Source organism: Pteronotus mesoamericanus, unplaced genomic scaffold (genome assembly GCF_021234165.1).
Source record: "Pteronotus mesoamericanus isolate MK-2021 breed Mesoamerican mustached bat unplaced genomic scaffold, CSHL_Meso_final contig_502, whole genome shotgun sequence".
Taxonomy (NCBI): Eukaryota; Metazoa; Chordata; class Mammalia; order Chiroptera; family Mormoopidae; genus Pteronotus; species Pteronotus mesoamericanus.
Genome location: NW_026555187.1, coordinates 1,764,869 through 1,776,270, shown reverse-complemented (window position 1 = coordinate 1,776,270; position 11,402 = coordinate 1,764,869).

Here is an 11,402-nt window from a genome sequence, read left to right as displayed (position 1 = left end):
GCCCGGATGGCAGGACAGCAGGAGGCTATTTCAGGGGTCCTCAAAACTGTCCCCTCTTCCCCTGGCACCGAGGAGACTAACCTTGAGCAATTCATAGATTCAATGTTAATGGCAGCTGGGGAGTATCTTGGGGACCAGAAGGTGGAGGACCTTTTTCTCCTCCTCCTTCCCCCACCCCAATGGTCTCACTACCTCAGCCTGACCCTGTTCCCACTTGGCCGAGGGTGACTGAGCCCGTGTCCCCCAGCTTGGGGGCTCCTGAAGGCAGCAGCTCCTCCGTCTCCCTCCCAGCCCCACATCTGTGTTCTTCTTGGCCTCAGCTTTTTACCAGGTCAGGATCTGTTTTGTTTCCTCTGCGGCCCAGAAAATAGCTGGACAGAAGGAATGAGTGAGTGGCCAACAGCTTGGGCAGCTTGGTCCTATGAGTGCGTCATAGTGATAAGGCTGAGTAGGGACAGGTGACAGCCTTGGGTTAGGGACTCCTGTCCCCTCCTCTCAAGCGCCTGTTCCTCATCCTAGCCTGCTGGGGACATCCTGAAGAAGGCCTGGCTCTTGCGACATTGCCCAGTGTTGTGACGGTTGAGAAGTGGAGGCCTGGGGACCACCCATCCCCTGCAGCGTCCACAAGGGCATCAGGAGTGGGGTTGTGGTGACTCGAAAGTGGTCGTTCTCTGCCTGCAATATCCTTCCTGCATCCCCCCACCCCCCGCCCGCACCCAGGCCTCCCGTCTCCCCTCAGCCATTCCCACCTCCAGGCTTTGCACTGGCGGTTCCCCTGCCTGGGCTGCCGGGGGCTCTCTCTGAAACACTGACGAAGCCACCCACATCTCCCTCGGGATCTAGCACACATCCCTGCACCACCCTCACTGCCCTGGCCCACATACAGGTCCCTGCCCCATGACCAGCATGCACGCCACGCCCACGGGCTGACTCCAAACTGCACAGGCTGCTGTAAGGAGGTGCGGGCGCAGCATCTGACACTCTCTGAATTCAAGTCCAACACGTAAACACCCAGAAGTTCACAAAAGCACTGGCCATCACCCTCAGAGGCCTCTTCAGGCCTCCCCTGGAAAGACCTTTTTTCTTCTCTGGGCTCACCTGCCCTGAGGGATCAGGGACCCCCTTCAAGGAGCTGAACTTAGGGTGGTTGAATTGGTGGCCGATCACCTCTGCCCAGGTCTGCCTGCTGCCTGCTTGGACCTCAGCACCTGGAGACAAGGCTGGAAGTGGTGGACGGGGGTTGGGGATGGGTGCAGGGGGGCAATGGGTGGGGGGCCACCTGGGTCCCGTTCCAGAGCTCCTCAGCCCATGGTTGGTGGGAGGGAGTATGGCTGGGTTCCCCAGGACTCATGGCCCCAGGAAATGGCCTACAGGCTGGGCGGCCTACGGGAGAGGCTGGTGGCTGAACAGGCAACCCCTCCTCCAGGGTGTGGGTGCGGGAGAGCTTGGAGAACTTCACAGGAGCTGAGGGACCCAGGCGCAGTCGCCTGAGCAGGGATGGCCTGCCCCCCAGTCCCCTCCGCCAACACCGCAGCTGTGCATTCACAGCAGTGGCAGCCCCGTTCTGGGCCTGACTGACGGCTACCTGGACAGAAGCTGAGTGCCCTGTGAGTGTGCGATGGCAGAGTCGGGGACATATTCACACGCTCATTCATTCATTCATTCACTTGCATACCCTTTGTGCCCCTTCTGTGAGTCTAATGCTGGGAGACACCCAATCTGAGACAGATACAAACCTGTCCACCTTGAAGCTGAACTTCTAGAGGAGGGGAACGACCCCTCCAAATTAAGGACCCATCAGAATGTTAGATAAAGCAAAAGTATTGGAAAAAGAGTCCATGAAGTCGAGAAAACTAGGAAAGGGGATGGAGAGACTTTAACTAGGGTGGTCGGAGGGAGGCCTCTTGGAAGAGGAAAGACTTAAAAGGGGCCCAAGAGCTGCCCTGGAAGAGCTGGGAGAAGAGCACACCTGGCAGAGGGCACTTCGAGGGCACAGCCCCTGAGGTGGGACCAAGGAGGGTGTGCAAGAAGAAGAGGAGGAGGCGAGTGGGGCTGGAGGGGGCGGGCCAACGCAGCGAGGTGAGCGGCAGGGGCAGGAGTCACAGAAACAGGGCTGTGCGTGGGAGAACTCCGAGCAGAGAAGTCCTGGAGGAGAAGCCCCCTAGGATCCTGCGACTTCTTGGGACAGGATGAGGAACAGGGGCAAGTGTCCCAGAGGGCCCGTTCCTGGGCTCTCCAGGTTCAGGGACTTGGAGAAATATCCCCCATTCTATCAGCATTTATGGCGTGCCTTCTGTATGCAAAGCCTATACTACTGAGGTAGGGATACCGCGGTAACAAAGGCACAAAATGACCCAAACTATGGTTTCAGGCCAGTGGGCAAAGAAAGATCGTGATCGATAAAGAAATACAACTGGCCATTGCAGATGACCCACAGAGGAAATGAGGCGAGGGAGGGGTGGGAGGGGCTGTACCTGGCGCCTGCTGGCTCTCCCACTGGCAGCCCATCGAGCCCTCAGTCCCTGCTCCGGAGGAGGAGGTGGGAGCCTGGGGGTGACAGGCAGGCAGGAAATCCACTCTGTCAGGAGCACGGAGCCCCCTCAAAGCCTCTGAGGTCGAGGAGCCCCTGCCATACCCATGGGGCCCTGTCCTGGGCTGTCTTGTCCATTCAGGAAAAGGAGGAGCAAAGGAGCTGCTCCCTAAATCTGTCTCCGGGGAGTGAGTGAGGCCACAGAAGCTGGGTGGGCAAGACTGTGGCGGTCAGGCCTTTCCAACCGAGATCTGCTCTCCCTCTGGCTGTGTGACATTGGACGGGTCACCTAGCCTCTCTGGGCAGATTCCCCACCACCAGTGATCAGAGAAAGTGGACAGTGATTCTCTTGGGGGCCCTAGAAAGCAGAGTCATTATCATCAGCAGCATTATCATATTGTTAGTATTACTTCAAAGGTTGGCTCTTTTTCTTAAGTCACCAGTTTTTCTATCCAGTCCCTGGGCACGCCCCACCCCCAAAGGTGACCTGAGTCTGGGGTCCACTCACCCTAGGGTGCAGGGGTCTCCCTGATGAGCCACCACCAAAGGGCCCGCCTCCTTCAGTCCCGCCGGGTTACCACTTGGCTGGCAGGGGGCTGTGACTGTCTTTCTTTTCCCTGTGACCTGTAAGGAGCAGACACGGGGTACAGGGTGAAGGGAGGGCCCCAGGGGGCGGGGCGCAACAGCTCCCACACCGCAATGGTCTCTACAGCAGATATGCTCTCTGAAAAATCTGAGTCACATTGTAAGTTATAAGGAAACTTAGGTTGGTGGCATTGTCCCTCCAGTGGGGCCCGTTTCCTCCCTCAGGACCCTCGGTGCGTCCCTGCACACACCTCTCCCCAGGCCAGGCCCCCTCCCCGGAGGCCCCTCCTCCTTTCACCCGACACTGCACTCTGAAGGCTCTGCCTGCCTCTTCCCATGCTGTTCCCTGTCCTCTGCCCCATGCCTTCCTCGCGGGGAAATATGGGTGGGCACGGTTGGAACGGGGCAGTGTGAGGATGAAGGCGTCGGCCAGCTCTATTCCCGGCCACCCCCAAACCCTGCCCCTGTCCACCGCTGTTCTGTGGCCGGGAGCTCCCTCGTGGTATATTCCCTCTGTCTATACAGGACGGTCCTCAGGGTCCCCATGCGAGCACACAGCACCCAGCCTGGAGGGGAGGGCAGGAGGGGACGCAGAGCAGCGCCATCGTGGGAAGCTGCAGGGGCACACAGCAAGACCTCAGAATGGGATTAAAGCGGAAACACAGTTGGCTGTGAATGTCCCGGCTGCCCTTTCTCTTGCCAGGAGTCTGGAGTGGGGCCAATGGCCACCCGCATGGCTCAGGGGCTGCCGCTCGGTCCAGCCACGGGGACATGGAGCTGACTCTGACCCTGGGAGAGCAGGGGGGCAAGGTCATCCACTGGGCAGGTGCCTCAGAGTGAAGATTATTCCACCAGCCTACGGTGCTCTGGCTCACGCATCTGGAAGACTCCCTGCCCCCTCTCAGGGAGTTCCTTAGGCTGGGCAGCCTGAGGACGGGGTTGGACGTATTAAGGGGGCTAGAGACCGGGAGCCTAGAGGAGGGAGCCAGCCAGGGACTTCTCCACTCAGTCCCGTCTGAGGCACCAGCAAGGTGTAGAGACTCGGGGGAGAGGAATCCTCCATCCCCAGTTCTGGGGCTGCCAGACAGGGTCCTCACACCTGCAGTTAAGTGCAGGGAGCAGAAAACCCTGCTGCTGATATCGGGCTGTGCTCTGGGTTAGTGAGTCGGCCACAAACCCAGCTCAGCCCCTGCCCATCTGGGTGACCTTGGGTAAGTGCTAACCCTCTTTGGGCTTTGGCCCATCTCCCTGTCAATGGGGGTTTTAGAAAGGGAGAAGGAAGAAGCTCAGGGAAGAGACTGAGCATCTGCTCCCAAGCACAAAAGGCTGGCAGGTGGGGGATTCCCATGCACTCTGCCTGGGGTGGGGAATCCCACCACACTGGGGGAGAGAGAGAAATGACTGAGGGTGGGGGGCTCAGAGGGGGCAACGGGGCCAGCCCTCCCCTTTCCCAAAACCCTAACTGGAGGTTGTGAGGGGGAGATCCTCAAGTCCTCACCTTCAACAGCGTGGGAGAGGTCTCCGCACCCCAAATTGCAGGAACAGGAGCCCCCTCATCTGGGGCGTCTGGAGCTGACTCGGGCTTAGTGTTTGAGGGTATGAAAGGGGTTTCTCTCCCTCCTGCAGCTCCCCCTTTGAATTCCCCGGGTTGGGCATGCCCCCCCTCACTGATATGCCCAACACAGACAGAAGACCTCTGCTGGGACCTCCGCCCCGACCCCGGAACACCCGGAACACCCCCTCCCACTGCCTACTCACTGTCTGGAGACAGCTGCTGCAGCCGGAGCCCCGCGCCTGGCCCGAGCTCCAAAGCAAGTGCACGGCAGGGCAAGGGCGTGCGAGCCAGAGGGTGTGTGCGCCGCCGCAGAGCGCCCCCTCCCCGCGGTCCTGGCCCCGCCCCACCACCCCGCGCAAAGAGAAGCCACAGCTTGACCCCCTCCCTGCCATACTGCTTTGGGGGGATCCCTCTCTGGGTCTCCAGCAAGTCCCCTCCCCACAGGAACGTGCCTGCCAACCTCAGAGAACGTTCCAAGAGCTAGAGGGATCCTCTGCCGCCTCCGGACCAAAGCGCTCCTTTCCCAGATAGGGAACTGACATCCAGAGAGGGGGTGCCCGGGACCAGGGCCCAGCACCCCAGCAGCACAGATTACTGCTGCCCTCCTCATTCTGGGGATTGCTTTCCGGTGTGCGGAGAGAACTGGAGCCAGGGAGCTAGGGGGCGGCAATTAAGCACCACCCCCACCCTGAGCAGGCTCTGGTGCCTGGGGAGAGGGGTCCAGTGGGAACCTGGAGGCCTTGGACAGCTGGTGACGTTGCCCAGGATTGAAAGATCCAATGAAGGTGGGGGCAACTCAGGCGGTCAGAAAGCAAACCACAGAAAACTTCTCTATGCCATTGCTGGGCCACAACGTCTCTTCTCTCACTATTGGGGTACCCTGCTGAGCGTGAATGCCCAGAGGCCTGGGCAGCAGATTGTGAAGGTCACTCTGCCCAATTAAAGTAACACAGCTCCCACGTTCTGGGTTGCAAGAGGATGGGGCAGGGAGAACCGAGGGTTCAGTCCCTGCTATGGCCGTGGTCCTGCTTAGGCTGCTCTCAGAGCCTGTTTCACTTCAGCAACTGGACAGCGGCCACCTCTGGGGTCCCTTCTGCTCCAGGGAGCCCGTGGGGGCTGTTTTGCTCTTCTCCTCCAGCTCCTCACCCCCCAAGATGCGTGGCGCCGTCCAGACCATAGAGTTCTCCCTAGGTTGTCCCCTGTCCCTGCCCAATCCGCCTCTGACCTCCATCCACTTTCTGCCTTGGCATGGAGAGAGGAGAGTATCCTCTTGGGAGCAAGAAGGCTTCTTCTGCAAGCCTCCATCTTTTTATTGTTGTTTCCCCTCTTTTCTTCCATTTATTCAAAAAGAGTCCCCCCCAGAAACTGATAGGGAGCACTTCGTGAAAGGTAGCGCTCTCCCCGGGCGGGGTCCTGAGGCTGGGGGTCCAAGGCCAGGATTCCTTGGGGAAGGCGGGGCTGAAGGACTGGACCTCCAGAGGAGGGTGGGGGGCCACGGGGGGCACAGCCCCTCTCACTGTGTGTGAGACAAACTCAGAGGGTGCTGCCACTGTGACCATGACCATGTGCAGAGGGAAAGAGAACAAAGGGGGGCCGGGGTCTGCACTGTGGAGGCAGAGAGAGGACAACGTGTCGGTACCCTTCCCAGCACCTCCGCGGACGTGATTCATGCCCCCTGCGGACAGGCTGAGGCTCTTGCCTTAGTCGGACACCGTGATGAACACCATGTCAGCAATGAGAGCACACATTATTGTGGGGTCCCCCTCCCTTGAACTCCCACAATTGCCCCCTGGAGCCCCCAGAAGGCTCCTCCCAGTCCTGCAGCTGTTGTCCCCACTGTCTCCCCACAGTCCCTTCTCCATAACGCAGCCACAAAATTCTGCCCTCAACCATGTGACTAGTCAGGTCTCTAGTCCGCATAATTGACACTCTCCTCCTTGAACCAAGAGGACTCTGAATCGGCACCTTCTGTAAGTCCCATATAGCGTGGCTCTCCCTCCCGTTTGTCCTAGGCCTCCAGCTGTCTCCCTGGACCATTCACTGTGCTCTGGCCATGCCCAGCATCTGTCCTAACCTGCCCAGCTTTAGGGCCTTTGCATCTGCTGTGCCTTCTGCTAGGGTCGCCCTTCTCTGGCTCTCCTCACCCCCTATTATGTTTCAGAGCCTGGTCTACAGTCATCCCTTCTCTGTGCTTATCACCCTGGGTTATTGTCCTCAATCCCTGGTGTGGTCTATTCACTCATTCACCTTCTTGGCGGGGAGGGGGATGTGGGGCCCAGTGCAACTTGGGCCTGGCTTATGAGAGGAGGGGGCCACTCTGACTCGTACTGCCCCAGATGCTACCAAGTTCCAAATAAAGGAACAGCGCCACCCAGCTAGTTACCCTGGAAAGCATGGCTAAGACATGAAAAAAAGATCCAGGTCCTGCTTCTGCAGGGGTGTTTCCTAGGACAGCAAAACTGAAAACACCCAGGTTCCCAACAGGGGGGCCACTTGGCCTGTTTCTAGAATAACATGCTGCGGGGTGATGATCCACCGGGACCAAGTTCCCAGACTGTTAATCGGACACTAGGCCCCAGGAGCAACTGCTGAAGTGTTGCCATGGCAAATAAGTATGGTTAGCAAAGATGGGGGTTGGGGTCACTGGGGATTGCCCAGGGCCAGAGGCCCTCAGGGGCTCACCTTTGCCATTATTAGTTTTTCCACTAAGTTTTATTATCTTACACTTTAAAAATCAAGGTAAAAAGAAGATTGCTTTGTTGGAGGATACAAAGGCTCACAGAGGCTACGTACCCCTGTGGGACAGAAAACACACATTGTTTATTGTCCCTGTTGAGGAATCAAACACCTACTTGCCTCCATAAAATTAACCTCAAATATTTTTCAAGCACCAACTAAACGCTATGCACCCAGAGACTGAGAGTGAGCCTGGAGGGTGGGGATTCCCGGGTCGCAAGCACAGATTAAGGAGACATGGAGGTTCCCGGAGGTGATGACAGTTAGGATGAGCAGAGACATGTCACCACAGCAGGGCCAGGCCCGTGGTGGAGGGCTTGGGTTGGGGGAGAGAGAAGGGCCCTGAAGGTGCCGGTGAGCGCCACGCCTTTGCGCATTTCACTGTCTGGCCAGGACTGGACCTCAGGCTGGTGTTGAAGGCCAAGAGCATGACACGGCATAGGGAATCCTGTCGGGGTGCGACCAAACATGCAGGGCTGTAGGGAACCTGGGAGGTGGGAGACAAAAGGATCATCTGCATGGTCCCCGTGGCTTTCAGAAAGGCTCAAGGAAGAGGAGCGCGCGCTCGCGCGCGTATGTGGTGGGGGTGGGGGAAAGGGAGGGGGGACACCCGACTGATTCGGGCTGCCAAATAAAATGCTGGGCACGGAATGGGACCTACTTATAATAATAAAAATGATAATCGTTATCTGAAAGTCAAGTTTAACTGGGCGTCCCCTATTTTCTTTTCTAAATCTGGAAACCCTAGACCGGAATCTGCTGGAGTTTGCCGGGGGTGGGGTTGGAGTTCCACAAAGTATCCGTCCTCTCTCCCAGTCTCCCGTCACTCCCAGAACACCCCTCCCCGTCCGCTCCCGTGCCACTTTCCTAATAGCTTCTCTTTGTCCTCACATTCAGTCTTCCTTAACTGCTCCTCAAAGCCCCCCTCCTCTCCCTCTTCCTTTGTTGTCCGCCTCCTCCTCCCCACCCCGCACCTCTCCCCCTAGTACCCCCACCCTGAGCGTTTCTCCCCACCTTCTCTAAAACCCACCTCCTCCTCCTCCATAGCCCCTTCCCCCTCACTCGCCCGCCCTCAACGCCCACTCTCTCCTCCCCTCCCCGCATCATCTCCCGTGGATCCCCCGGCGCAAGACGGGGAACCCCGGCCCCAGGTGCGGAGCTTCGCGCAGGCGCACAGCGCTCAGGCTTCCCCGAGGCCGCCGCTACCGCCTCCGCACTGCGGCCCGCGCGCTGGTTGCCAGGGCGACAGCTAGCGCCAGAGCGGGAACCTGGGGAAGACCCCGCTCTCGCTCCCACCCTCGCCACCTCCTCAGCGAACCCCACTCCGGTTTGAGCCGGTTTCCCCGCCCCGCCCCCCGTGCGCACTGCGGCGGGTGAGGATTCCCTGGCCCACCAGCGGGGGCCGAAGCATGCGCGCTAGACACGGCGTTTCCCTCCCCGCGACCCGCTCGCGACGGGAAAGCCCTGAAGCGTGAAAAGAGCACCCCCGCGCAGGCGCAGTGAGCGTCGGTGGCCCTGCTGTCCCGCCCGGTCGTCCTGGCTACAAGCGCAGGGAGGTCTGGGAGCGCACGGAACTCCCAACTCACGCCCCCGCCCGCACACTGCGGCGAAGCCGGGGATTCCCTGCTGCCTGTGCGCATGCGTGGGCCCGGAATTTCGCTTGGGCGGGGTCGGAGAGAGGTGGTGTTTTTCTGTGAAAGGGAGACGTTATTACCAACATCTTTTGCGTCTGAGGACTGACGTTGGTCCTGTCAATTTCTGCCCTTAATTTTATCTTTATTTACTCCACCGACGGTCCCCTTACGGGTCCCCAGCAGAGCTTGCCACGCGCAACTCCCCAGCTCCGATACTTGTTCTCTAGAAACACAACCGTCAGGGCTCTCCGTACTCCCGGGGTGAAGCCCCATTCTTCAGCCTGACGGGCTTCTTTCCTCAGATTACTCGCCGTTGGTCCCTGATCTTCCCTCATCCCAGGCCCCAAAGACCCCAATGTCACCACGTAGGCTCCCTTGCCAAGCCCTTTTTGAGGATATGCCCTTCCCAGGCACCATCTTGTTGATTCTCGAGGTTTAGGAGTAGATATGTTTTTAGTCACATGTTACACAGGAGTTAACAGGCTCAAACCCAGTAAGGCTCTGGCCTAAGCCCCAGAGGTAACAGGCAGAAGCCTCCAATTGTGGGGAGCCATCTAGGCTCCTGCACCAGGTTATTGGCAGGCACCACCACCCCTGCTGTCTCCCCCAACCCTGGGTACTTCTTACGTGACACAGGCAGATGACTTAGTTTTTCCATCTGTAAAAGGGACCAGTATCTCAGGGACTGTCTCCAGGGCTCAGTGAGACAGTATTATCAGGGCCCAGCATCCAGGGGAGGCTTCTCACAGCTGGTCCGGTGGCCCACCGCTCCCCGGTAGGGACCGTCTTAACTGACATCCCTGCAGGGCTCCTTTCCTCCATCTTACTTTCCTAACCCCCATGGGGTCTTCCTGAATCCTTCACATGCCCTCTAGTCCTTGTCTCAGGGTTGGCTCCTGGGGGGTCCCCAAACTAAGGCAGTGCTCACTCTATGTTGGTTAGTCTTGCCAGCTGGCAGTTTCGGGCACCCTCCGCACAGCACTTCAGCTATAACCAATTATTACTGGCACCCCTCCCCTGAACGGAAGAGTCGTGACCTCCAGGCCTTTGCGCGTGTGCCTCCTTTGGCCTTTTTTTGTCCCTTGTCTGGGTAGAGAACTCCTACGCATCCTCCAAGGCCCTCCCTCATGAAGCCTTCTACTTCCCTACCTCAGGGCCCAGCCTGGCCCCCTGTGGCCCAGCCCTGACTCCACACAGTTGGTGGTGTCTGTAATGGTCTGCATCTGAGACTTGAGAGGGTAGCCTTCTTGGCAGGAAGAACCAACAAGGCATAGGTCCTGAGGGGGAACAAGTCGTCAATGTTGGAGAAGCTGGGAACAGAGTTATGAGGGGCTAGAGCTGAGAGCACGGTGAAGAGATGGGGGCGGGGTGGGGGGCTGGCTGGGTGGCCCCGTTGGTTGGAGCGCAGAGTGTCATCCTGTACACCAAAATGTTTGTGGGTTTGATCCCAGTCAGGGTGCGTGCATATGGGAGGCAACCGATTGGTGTTTCCCTCTCTCTCTAAAATCAATAAATATATACTCCGGTAAGGATTAAAAAAAAAAAAAAGTGGGAGGAATGGGTGGGAGGCCTCAGGGACAGACTTGTGGGTGCAGGGAGGGTGTCACTTGAGTGGAGTCATAGCAGTGACCTGAGAAATGCTTAGACCCTGCTCCACACTGTGGGCCCACCTCCCAGCCACCCTCCTCCCTGCCGACTCCCTAAGGCTGACTAAGCACTTGGAGGCAGGAGCCAGGTGCAGCTCCCACCCAGCTCTTCCCAGGCACATGGCCTCCGAAGGGATGCTCGCTGCCCCTGGGATCCACCGGCCTGCCCCAGCCTCCAGGCCTTCGCCTGCCCAGGGCCCGGCCTCCGTGATGGAATCGGACGCATCTCCCACTAAGGCCGGCTCTGAGGAAATCCTCCACTGGGAAGCCTGCCCAGGTCTCAACCCAGACGCCTCCCGTGTTGGAACAAGAGCAGAGCAGCCACCATTTCCTGACCCCAAGCACAGCATGTGACCTGGCCACTGACTCTGAACCAGACTCTCAGGACACCAACAAATCGTCTCCACTCTCCTCCGATGCATTCTCCTGAAGTGACCTGGAGCCAGTGCCTCAAGCTCTCTGTGCCGCACCCGTGCAGGAGCCCATCAAGGCCCCGGATTGGTGGCACAGGTTTCTTACTGGACAAGTGGCCCAGCCAAGAGCGGGCATCCTGGGTGCCAGACACAGCTCTCCGGCAGCTTGCTGCAACTGGAGCCCAGCTGGGAGCTCTTGTCACCTCAGGCTGTGGCCCACATATCCCCGCCCACCCGCTCGCACCATGACCTCTCCACCACACACGCCGCCCACCCCTGGAGACTTCAAGTGCACACTCCGCC